The following is a 13,007-nucleotide window of genomic DNA, read 5'->3' as shown; positions in this document are numbered from 1 at the left end:
CCCGGCTCGCTGCAACTAGAGAAAGCCTGTGTGCAGCAACAAAGACCCAACATAGCCAATAAAATAAATAAATAAATAAATAAATAAATAAATAAATAAAAATAAAGCTAACATTTAAAAAATAAATAAATAAAGCCAATGCTTATTCTTCTTGGGTTCAGTTTCCAGTGCAATCTTTCAGCCACACAGCTCTTCCCTCTGTTCCACTGCTGGTTATAGGTTAGGGCATGAGGAGGGGACGCAGATCCTTTGAGGAGGAGATGAGAGTCCTCCCTTATGGTTGATTATCAAAAGAGCAATCAGATATATCACAGTGCCAAGATTAACCCCCCACTACCTCATCCTCTATGTGCTAGAAGAATACCTATCTCCTACTGTTATACTAACGAGCCTTGGTATATGCCATAAGAATGTGGGAGTTGAGGGAGAAAAATATGTCTTTCTATTCTACCGTAACGATCACCGCACTGTAATCTGATTTGTTGTATATAACCTGCTTCCCCTAGGAGACTGTGAGCTTCCTAAGGGCATGGAGTATGTTTTATTTCTCTATACATCTGAGTATCCTCGAGGCGACTCACCCAGGGGTGGGGGTGGGTGCCATGTGGTGATGTGCTCTGCTCGGTAGTGGTGGGTAGAAAAGCTGCTGTCCCTGGTGAAAAAGGAGCATTTTCAAAATAGATTCATATTTGTCTCCAACAGATTGCATCTGTCCAACGTTCTGCACAGTCGTACTTGTGCTGCAGAAGACCAAAGGCACCAAGTGGGGGTCTGGGCAACTGAAAGACTGGACCATTCAGAATGACGGGCCTGCATAATAGCTCTCTCCACGGGAAGATCTGGGTGCCCACCCTGCCTCTGGTGCTCAGAATACTGTATGCAGGGTGGAGGACTTAAGATGCCATAAATACACTCTCCAGACTATAAGACATCCACAGGCACCACTGGGCACCAGCACCAGACACAGCCTAACATGGAGTGCAATTCCAGCCAATATTTTTTGATTAAAAATATTTTTTTTCTTAACAGGAGCATAATATATGTTAATTGTGGAAGGTTTAGAAAATACAAGGAAGAACAAATAATTTTTTCAAATGCATGTGATACTAGTAGCTAGAAAAAAACACTATAACTCCTTTCAGACTTTTACATACCAATCCTTGCACTTATTTCAGAGAGTTCTTGGCTATATATCCATGTGAATTCAACTCTGTTCCACATGGTTTCCGCCAGGTGTGGTCCTTTCCTCAGTGCCCTCAGTGCCCACAGTGCCCACCCTCCAGCCACAGAGACTCTCATCTCTGGTGGACCATACACATCACCTGCTGCCCTTTTTCATTCTATGACACACACGCTGTTACGGCATGAACTCTACGCCCTGGCTCCTGTCAAGCCCTCCCCTTTGGATTATGAAGAGCCTATTTCATAAACTAAAAAATGTGTTATTATGTCCCTGCTACATCCACCCTAATTCTCCTCAAGGTACAGTAGATACCTCTTACTTATTAGGGAAGCATACATACTAGGAAAAAAGAAAATACTCCCCCATATGCACACACACACACATCTCTGCGTTTCATCAAATCTAAAAAGCTAGTAATTACAAGACACACCATTTTTTAAAATTGTATTGAAGTTAAATCACACAGAGAAAGGTGTATAAAACAGAAATGTATAGTTCAATGAATAATCACAAAGCAAACACCTGTGTGACTGCCAGCCAGGTCAAGAAATAGAACGATGCCAGGCTTTCAGAAGTACCCCACACCCTCCCCGCATCATGTTCCCTCTAACCTTTCAGAAGATAACACCTGCCTTGGTTTTGCCTGGGTTTTTTAATGTTATGTAAGCAGCGTCATACATTATTCTTTTGTTTATGACTTCTATCATTCAACATTAAACTCATGAGATTCATCCTTGAATTGCCACTATTTTATGCAGCCCTAAGAAAGAAAAAACACTACCGATTAAACTACGGCACAAAGCTTTCTTATCACTTATAATTTTACTTTACACCTATTTAAATAATTTTTATTTTATACCTATTTTATACCCTTTAGACCTATTTGTTCAGACTTTTATCACATATTATTCTTATGCACTCATAAAAAGGGGAAATATAAGCAAAATAAATTGACAGGTTTTTCCTAAAATGCTTTTATGTTCAGAATCCAATTCTTCTAAGTCACTTTTGACTCACAATCACGGATCTCTGTTTCTGGACTTCCCTGGTGGCGCAGTGGTTAAGAAACTGCCTGCCAATGCAGGGGACACAGGTTCCAGCCCTGGTCTGGAAAGGTCCGGGAAGACCCCACATGCTGTGGAGCAACTAAGCCCGTGCACCACAACTACTGAAGCTGCACTCTGGAGCCTGCGAACCACAACTACTGAAGCCCGTGTGCCTATAGCCCGAGTTCCGTGACAAGAGAAGACACCGAAATGAGAAGCCCACACACCACAACAACGAGTAGTAGAGAAAGCCCACGCACAGCAATGAAGACCCAACGCAGCCAATAAATAAAATAAATAAATTTATTTTAAAAAAGGGGAAGGGGATGTCTGTTTCCTTTTTGCCATTCATTGTACCATCGTATTGGTGATATGACTTTTCTCCAAAGAGTGTCCCACTATTTTCTTCAGAGTTTTCTTCTAAAGCCCATGACAGCAAATTTGGATGCTGGAACTTTCTTGATCTTACCAGAAGTGTCAATGGACATCAAGCAAAATTCATAGACCTTCCTCAAATGGTCCTTAACAGTTTTTTGACTGAAGGATGGAGCCAAGTGGTCCATTCAGGCCACCAGGAACAAGAGCCAAGTGTGCAAATACTCAGATGGTGACAACTGTGTAAAAACAGTCGCCTGGCTGGCAGTGGTTGCACAATGCCCTCCGTCCCTAGATGCATCCCAGTTTCTGAGATGACACAGTGTTATTTAATGTGTATTTTAGAAACAGTGAAATGCAGTGAAATTACTGTATTTATCTTGCTTTAGTATATATTAGGAAATGATCGTGTGATAGGACTATATTCCCCTAAGGTAAGGAGGGAAAAAATAAACAACCAGAGATGAATGATTCTGTATATCAAAAAAAAATATTTGGGCCAAAAAAGTTAAGCAGCTTATTTAAGTATAAGGTGAATTTTGCTGAATTTATTTAAATTTTGACTTAAAAAATTCTTTGATGCTTTAGATCTTATTTCTCTAATGATTTCACCGTAGCTATGCTCACCATCACAGAGAACACCACTGCCATCTATCCACGCAACTTCCCAAGGCAGAAACTTAAGGGACAGCTCCCTCACTTATGATCCCTGCATCCAATGCCAGGCTAAACGGCATCTTTCTAGTCACCTGAAGATCTCTCCTACTTGCCCACTCCTCTCCCTTCATCACCAACGTGCCTGTTCAAACCGCTGTTATTGCTCACTTTGAAGCTACAGACATATCCTTACAAGTCTATTCTAATCTCTTCTAGACCCACTACCATCTGCCTTCCACCAAACAAACAAGGGGTCTTCCTAAAATGTAAATCTATTCATGCCACCCCCTAACACATAACGTCCAAACTTCTTACCATGGCTCAGAAGTTCTTATATTTTCTGGCTGAGAAATACCACATATGGCCAGGCTGGTATATCCTGAACAACTCTAGGGCACACCATGCTCTAGAATATCACTTGACTATTATGCTGTGGAGCTGTGCCCTACACAACCTACCTGGCCATACATAGCAGCCCTGCCCCTGCTTACCTCTCCAGCCTTCCCTGCACCCCTTTCCCTCTTGCTGTCCATAACAGACCCACATGCACCTTCTCTTAGTCTCCCAAACACAACAAACTCCTTTCCAACTTTGTCTATGCTATTCTGTCCTTCTAGGCACACTTACCTTCAATTCTCCCTTCACCTAACTCCTAGTAGCCCACCGTGTCTCAGTCTGAATGACACTTCCTCAAGAATGCCTTCCCTGACTGTCCAGGCTTTCTGTACAACCATTCATAGCCCTGGTTAAAATGTTTCATGTGCTTTATTGTTTAATATCTGTATTTTTGCCTGGCATGTAAGATACCCAAGGGAAGAAACTGTTTCCTCACTGATACACTCCCAATGCCCAACAGAGTGCCAGGCACAGAGCAGGCGTTCAATAAGTAGGGAAGGGATGAATGAGTAGAAGGATAGATGTAGAGTGGATGGATAGGTGGACAACTGAATGAATGAATTCCTTTAAGACAAACAGGCAGAATTAATTCATTTGGGGAACTTCAGGGCTGTTTGATATCTCCATTCTTCTCTCCTTCCTCTCCCTAATGTGTCACCCACCCAAAGTGGTCTGAGAATTGGGACCCTCTGAGGGGTCAAAATTGCCTTCAACCTAGAGTGGCCCAATGTAGCAATGAAAACACAAGATACCTAGTTAAATGTGAACTGAACAATGAGAAGTGAAATTTTTTTAGTATGTCAAAATGAATAATAGTTTTAAATAATAATTTCATTTTGATATACTTATACTTTAAAATGTCATTGTTTATCTGAAATTCACATTTAACTGGGAACCCGGTATTTCACCTGGCAACCATAATTTAACTTCAAACCTGGACCTATTCACCCTCAGCTCCATCCTCTGCCTTCTGCTCACCTCTGTGCCACAGGGTTCTGACCTCTGCAAACTACATTTCCCAGAACCCTTTGCTAGCTTCTGGGTTTGGCCAGTGGGAGGCACAGGTGAGAGAGTGGTGGGTAATAGTAAGAGAGAAGTCAGTCTTGCTTTCCCTATTCTCTGCCACGAGCAGCATGTCTAGTAGCAGCATGCCACCTGTAAGTCCAGCTCCTGCTAGAAGGCTCTCTGTGGTTCCAGCTTCTAAATGATGACCCCAACTCCTGGTCACACCACCTCTTCTCTCTGTTCCTCTGGCCTAGGAAGTGAGGAGCTTCCTGCTGTTGCCAATCTCTGAGTTACCTCACCGTTTCAGTGTGGCGTCCCTGTTCTTCACTCATGTATATAATCTATCGCCTGCATTTCATTCTTTTTGCATTAAAGTCTCAGCATGTTTCTTTTTTCCTGATCTGAACCCTGGACTCTCGCTCAGATTATAGTTAGAGACTGCTTCCCTGGTCTAATGTTTAGAGAAACGGCTTCAGTATTATTTTTATGAATAATAATAATAGAGCTAATATTTATTGAGCAGTTACTATACGCAAAGCACATCTCATTTACCTTCCAATATAACTTTATGACTGGATACTATTGTCCCCGCTTGGCAGATGAAGAACCTAAGGCTCAGAGACCAAGGTGACGCCCTCAGAAAGGGCAAACCCGAGCAAGTGTGACTCCATGCTCTGAATGGTTCCACTCTACTGCCTGAGAATCCAGTCCCAGCTTCCCCTGCCCATGCTCTTAGAGCCAGTACCAGCTCTCTCAGAGGATACAGGCATCTGTAGAAGCTGCTGTGTGGGCTTTCTCCGGAGAGGTCTTTGAGTGTTTTAGCCAGCAGTCTCCATCTCCAGGCTGCTTCGAATGAACCAGTCTCTGTAGTGTATGTGTATGTGGCGGTGGGTGTAATAAAGAGGGCGTGACCTTGAAATTTGCAATGAAGTCACTCTGTGTCGGCTGTCATCATGGTGAGAAGCCAACCAGCCAGCTCGGCAGGGGGCCCAGGGAGACACGAAAGGCACAAAGAGTCAGAGTGAAGGAGATGTCATTAATCAGGCAGAGGGGCCATTGGCAGCAAGGGAGTATCTGCTCAACGAAATATGAAGCGTCACCCAAGCAGCACGGTGAGCAGGCCTCCTGATGTATGTTACCTTAGAAAGGCCCATTTTATGGCAAAAATAAATAATGAGATGAGGTTGACATCCATCCCTCCATCACTCTTCTGCCTTTCTGGGGAAATTGCAGCTAATGGTGCACTGCATGACTCTGAGCTTCACAGCTAGAACACACGGCGGTGTCCCCACAGGGAGTCAAATCCCCTGGGGCAGCTCAAACACTGCAGACCTCAGCCCTGTTAGCCAGCAGCTGCTGGCCTCACACAGACCCAGCTGTTTAACATTTGCAAACCAATATCCATTTTTAACACGGCACGGGTGTCAGGCAGTGGGCAGAAAGCCAGGCAGGATAGCACGATTTGATTTGACCAAGTTTCCTGATCCAGGGAGAGAAAAGGCAGGATGCAATCTGAACAAACTGGGAAGCAGACAGAGTATGTGTCTGGGAGTTTCTTTCCCGGGACTCTCCATATCAAATGCCCAATGCTCACAGGTCATTGCTGTGGTGCCCCAGGAAGGCCCACCTCCAAAGTCTGATTCATTTATTCACCAGTGAACAAGTATTTATTGAGCATTTACCATGTCCCAGGCACTGTGCTGGGGGTAATCCCAGACTCCCTCTATTAGGAAAGACTTTCCCCATCTTCTCTCCCACCCTGGCAAGATCTTGCCTTCTGGTCATTTGTTTCACTCTGGTCAAGAATATTAATGGAGCACCTACTCTGTGTCGGGCACAACAGCTGTATACACAGCAATGAACAAGACAGATCCAGTCAGTGATATAAGGTGGAAAGAACAGATCTGGAGGCCAAAGATTAACTTTGGACATGTGAGTTAACCCCTCAAAACATCAATCTCCTGGTTGGTAAAATGAGGCTGACCCTACCCTTTCACAAAGATACTATGAATCTCAGAGTTAAAGGATGTGAAAATTACTCATTACACCTACAAAGACCCTATTTCTAAATAGTCACATTCTGAGATGAATAGTAGATATAAACTTGGGGAGACACTAACCCACTATAATTATACTATGTTATCAATTAATCAATATTTTTAAAGGTTTGACTATATGTTTATGTCTCTTATTACTCAACCACCCTATAAACTCCAGGAGATCAGGAAGCATGGGCAATACTGTCTTAGATCCTCATTTTCACCAGCATGTAAATATCTGTTGAATGAATGAATGATTGAATGAGTGGACTAAGGGACAATAACAGGGGGTGGGAAACTCTGGGGCCAGGCTGGTAACATAAACTAGGGCAAGAACGGGTCTGATGGGGTGAACTTGAGGGCACTTGTCCTAAATGAGGGCACTGCTGCTCGACCCCAGCCAATATGTCCATGCCAGAATCAAGCCCAGCGCTGCCAGATCTTCTAGTTTTTCAATAGAAATAGAAAATGTGGCTTTTTATATGAAATCTCCCAAGTTTTAAATGTTGGCAATAAACTCAATTTTTAAAAACACAGTACAGAATAAACAAAATGCACTGATGAGTTGTATTTGGCAGACCTCCAGCTTACCACCTCTACTAAGACCTCAGGAGTGATTCTGATGGTGTCACTCCAGGCAGGCCAGTGATAAAGACATCTTTGAGATGGCTGGCCTTGCAGAGTCTCTCCTCTGCCGACCTGTACATTCAGTGTTTGTGGAGCCCTGCTAAGATTTACAAGTGAAAGATTCACATCGTCATCAATTCATGCATTCAAGAAGTGTTTATGGGGGACTTCCTAGGTGGCGCAGTGGTTAAGAATCCTCCTGGCAATGCAGGGGACACGGGTTCGATCCCTGCTCCAGGAAGATACCACATGCTGCAGAGCAACAAAGCCCGTGTGCCACAACTACTGAGGCCATATGCCGCAAATGCTGAAGCCCACGCACCTGGAGCTCGTGCTCCACAACAGGAGAAACCACTGCAATGAAGAGCCCGTGCACCACAATGAAGAGCAGCCCCCACTCACCGCAACTAGAGAAAGCCCATGTGCAGCAACGAAGACCCAACACAGCCAATAAATAAATAAATACACCTATTAGGAGATATCAAGTTTAAAAAAAAAAAGTGTTTATGGAACCTCTGCTCTGTGTGACACTATGTGCCAGGCTGGGCACACACATGAGACTAAAACAGATGTACTGCCTGCCCTCAAGGAGCCTGGAAAGGGAGAGAGAGATTAAACGGATTGTTATTCAAATAATTATTTAATCACAGGGTGAACTGAAAAGAAGACAGGGGTAAAAGTTTCCTCTCTCAGTTTTTTGGCATTTTTGCTTAGCTTATTTGAGAATGGAGATACGTGGAAGGGGTTACTGGTTATAAGCCGCAGATCCCACACAGGAGAAGAGAATTCTTTAAAAAGTGATTGGAAGAGTAGAACAATCAAGATGGCCGAGTAGGAGGACGTGTGCTCACTCCCTCTTGCAAGAGCACCGGAATTACAACTAAATGCTGAACAATCATCAACAGAAAGACACTGGAACTCACCAAAAAAAACCACCCCACATCCAGAGACAAAGGAGAAGCTGCAATGAGACGGTAGGAGGGCCGCAATCGCATTAAAATCTAATCCCATAAATGCTGGGTGGGTGACTCACAAGCTGGAGAACAGTTATACTGCAGAAGTCCACCCACTAAAGTAAGGGTTCTGTGCCCCACGTCAGGCTTCCTGACCTGGGGGTCCAGCAACGGGAGGAGGAAGCCCCAGACAATCAGACATTGAGAGCCAGTGGGATTTGACTGCAGGACCTCCACAGGACTGGGGGAAACGGAGACTCCACTCTTGGAGGGCACACAAAAAGTGTGCTCACCAGGACCCAGGGGGAAGGAGCAGTGACCCCACAGGGGACTGAACCAGACCTACCTGCTGGTGTTGGGGGGTTGCCTACAGAGGTGGGGGTGGCTGTGGCTCACCGAGGAGACAGGGGCACTGGTGGCATGGGTTCTGGGAAGTGCTCATTGGCATGAGCCCTCCCAGAGTCTGTCATTAGCCCCACCAAAGAGCCTGTAAACTCCAGTGCTGGGTAGCCTCAAGGCAAACAACCAACAAGGTGGGAACGCAGCTTCACCCATTGGCAGACAAGCAGATTAAAGTTTCACTGAGCTCTGCCCACCAAATCGGATTAAAGTGGGACCTAATGAAACTTCAAAGCTTCCGCACAGCAAAGGAAACTATAAGCAAGATGAAAAGACAACGCTCAGAATGGGAGAAAATATCTGCAAATGAATCAACAGACAAAGGATTAATCTCCAAAATATATAAACAGTTCATCCAGCTCAATATCAAAAAAACAAACAACCCAATCCAAAAATGGGCGGAAGACCTAAATAGGCATTTCTCCAAAGAAGACATACGGATGGCCAAGAGGCACATGAAAAGCTGCTCAACATCACTAATTATTAGAGAAATGCAAATCAAAACTACAATGAGGTATCACCTCACACCAGTCAGAATGGGCATCATCAGAAAACTTACGAACAGTAAATGGTGGAGAGGGTGTGGAGAAAAGGGAACGCACTTACACTGTTGGTGGCAATGTACATTGATACAGCCACTATGGAGAACAGTATGGAGGTTCCTTGCAAAACTAAAAACAGAACTACCATATGACCCAGCAATCCCACTCCTGGGCATATACCCAGAGAACACCGTAATTCAAAAAGACACATGCACTCCAATGTTCACTGCAGCACTATTTACAATAGCCAGGGCATGAAAGCAATCTAAATGTCCATCAACTGATGAATGGATAAAAAAGATGTGGTACATACACACAATGGAATATTACTCAGCTGTAAAAAGCAAGGAAACTGGGACATTTGTAGAGACATGCATGGACCTAGAGACTGTCATACAGAGTGAAGTGAGTCAGAAAGAGAAAAACAAATATCGTATATTAACACATATGCAGACTATAGAAAAATGGTACAAATCAACCGGTTTGCAAGGCAGAAATAGAGACCCAGATGCAGAGAACAAACATATGGACACCAAGTGGGGAAAACAGAGAGGGTTGGGGGGGAATGAACTGGGAGACTGGGATACCAAGTTGTACACTCTAAATATATGCAGTTTATTGTATGTTAACTGTATCTCAATAAAAGTTCTTAAAAAAAAAAAGTGATTGGAAAAGTCAGTAACACCAGCTACCATTTAGTGAGCATCTACTACATAGCCATCATTGTGCCACACATGTTAAATGTGTTTTCTTTAACTTCCAAAACAAGCCTGCTGGGTAAGTGTTATTTCCGTTTGCTAAAGGAAAACCCCGAAGACAAAGGGAGATTAAGGAAACTGCCCAAGATTAGGAGTCCAGTGAGTGGCAGAATCAAGACTTTAACCCACGTCTGTCTCACTCTGCTGCTCGCGGGCTTTCAAGCACATGATGTTCTTTCTCTTCAAGTGCTATGGACACATACCACCAAGTGCAAACTCCCTGTCCAGACTTCCAGCCAACACAGAAAACAATCCCCAGAAGGTATAATAGCTCAAACATAACAGAAGTTTGTTTCTCATGTATCTAATGTTCCAAGGCAGGGCTCCTGAATGGGAGGGCAGCTCTGCCAGACAGTAACTCAAGGACCCAGAACCTTACTATCTCCCGGCTTCATCATCTTTAAAATCAAATAGGCTTCCAAGGCTGCCAGGGTGGGAAAAGAACAAGAAGGATTGTGGGTGTGAGGTTTTTATGGGCCATGCAGAAGGTAGACCACATTTCTGTTTACATCCCATTGGCTACAGTTCTGTCACATGGTGGCAGCTACTGCAAGGGAGGCTGGGAAATGTAGTCTGTGTGCTGAGGAAGAAGGGAAACTACAGATGGGCTGGTACTCCCGCCACACTGCTTCCCAGTAATCCATTTACTCCAGTTGTATCTTTTGAGTACTTGCAGAAGTTCACCTAGGCTTACTTTCCCTTCTGGAGTGTTCAAGGAGCTGTTATTCATGTGCCTTACAGTTTTACATTTTTACTGATAGCTATTTAAAGTCTGTATAACTGCTTGACACTATCATTATCTTGCATGCTTTGCTGAGGTTGGAGTCTCAGGGAGAGATACGCTTTCTTTTCCATGGATTAGAAATGAATATAGCCCCCTAAGCAATCTTGCCAAGGACTAAGAAAACGAAATAAAGAATGAAAAGCTTTCAAAAGGAAGATATTACTCACATAGTCATCCACAGCTAGGTCTGCAAAGGAGATATGAAAATACCATAAGCCAATTTCAAGCAAATGTCATCCAAGACTCTTAAGAGGTTCCCTCTTGTCAAGTTTCTTTTTATGACACACTGAAAATTTTAGGGTACATCAATAAATCATGATCTGCCATTTCCCTCCAAAACCCTCCCTGTTGTGAAATTCCAAGCAGCTAATCCCTAGAACAGTATCTTCTAGAAGATTTTACTGGATATGTCTGGGTTTATTTTATCTTGCCCTTTATGTAAAGAAAGAAGTCTTGCCTTATTCACCACCAGCAGGGGATGCACATTGAAATGGGTACTTCTCCCCCAATGTGGGGAATACACACAAGCCTTAAATGCCTCCCCTACAAAGGGAATTCCTCAAACTCTGTCTCATGCAATACTCTTCCTGTGGATACTAATATATGTTCTAAAAGAAAATGGGAAACAAAGAAGGGATTCTGAAGGAAAAATAGGGTGCGACAAACTGGGTTACAGAAAGAGAAAGCCGTTTCTTTACTGCAGTACTTTCAGAACCTTTTGTATGTTAATTGTGGATTGAATATTGAAGAGAGGGCACAGGTTGACTCGAAATAGAAATACCTACTCTCCTTTCAAATGGACCATAAGACATCTACAGAGAGTGAATATGCCTTTAATTTACATATATATCATATATCATATATATATATGATTATTCTGAGTTTGGAAAACAAAGTCCTCTGCTCTGCTCAAAATATTCCTAGAAGGGAGGATATTGGGTACATTCTCTAACCACCCCATTGCAACTCAAGTATTTGGGGAAAAAAAAAAAACATCTCAATTCGAGTTAAGAACAGAAGCTTTGGGGTCAAAAGACGTGGGTTCAAATCCTTGTTTGTCCACTCACCTGCTGTACAACCTTAGGTAAGTTCACTAATCTCTCTGAGCACCATTTCTTGACATTTCATTTGCTCACACGTGAAATGGGGATTATAATAACCACTGTCCCTACCTCACTGGGACACTGAGAGAATTAAGTGATGCAAACTCTGGAAAATACTTAGTATGCTTGCTGGCACAAAGTCACCTGCGCCCCCAAAATATTAGCCATTATCATTGTTACTCTAGTATGCTGTATTTCTCAGATTTATATGGCATGGGAACCTTTTAACACAGAATATCCATTAGCATCTAAAGGAACACCATACGACCAAGTTCGGGAAATGCTAAATAAGAGGGCATCCTATGAAGATGACATCCTATGATGAAGACAGACCACAGGGGATAACAGGACCCAGAGGGAGTTCATCTAGGAGCTCAACATCATGAACACAGTCTCTCTCTCCATCTCTCAAAATCCAAAATGGTACATCTGGAGATGGTGCCAATTTCCTGGGGCCACCTGCAAAGCCTTGGTGTCTGGGTCTTCTGCTCACCAAGTACCAATCCCAGACAGGGCTGACGAAGTGTGAGGCTGACCCTTCTCTGTTCAGAATGAGGAATGCCTGGCTGAACACCACATGGAACTCTTAGACCCCACAGAATTCTATCACATCCACCACTGAGGCCAGTGCTTCCCTGTCTCCTCCTGGGGCTTATTCTGCTCCCGTGGTAGGGGGCCCTCTCCCCCTTGAGTCTACTCCAGTTTGTCTACTCCAGGACGTATGAGAGATGATCCGTCACCAAATGCAGTTATAGCCATTTGCATTCCAGAAGACGTCAGTAGTAAAATTACAGTCACCCTCTCCTCAGCACTTCCAATATGCCAGGCAGTGTACTAAGCACCTGAAATGCACCACCTCATTTAAACCTTACAAGAACTCAAGGGGCTTCCTTGGTGGTGCAGTGGTTAAGAATCCATGTGCCAACACAGGGGACATGGGTTTGATCCCTGCTCCAAGAAGATCCCACATGCCACGGAGCAACTAAGCCTGCGAGCCAAAACTACTGAGACCATGCTTTGCAACAAGAGAAGCCACTGCAATGAGAAACCTGTGCAGCGCAACGAAGAGCAGCCCCCGCTCACCCCAACTAGAGGAAGCCCATGTGCAGCAACAAAAACCCAATGCAGCCAAAAATGAAA

The sequence above is a fragment of the Hippopotamus amphibius genome, chromosome 8, assembly GCF_030028045.1.
Source record: "Hippopotamus amphibius kiboko isolate mHipAmp2 chromosome 8, mHipAmp2.hap2, whole genome shotgun sequence".
Classification (NCBI taxonomy): Eukaryota; Metazoa; Chordata; class Mammalia; order Artiodactyla; family Hippopotamidae; genus Hippopotamus; species Hippopotamus amphibius.
The sequence above is the reverse complement of the archived record's forward strand: the minus strand, read 5'-3'. Positions refer to the sequence as shown.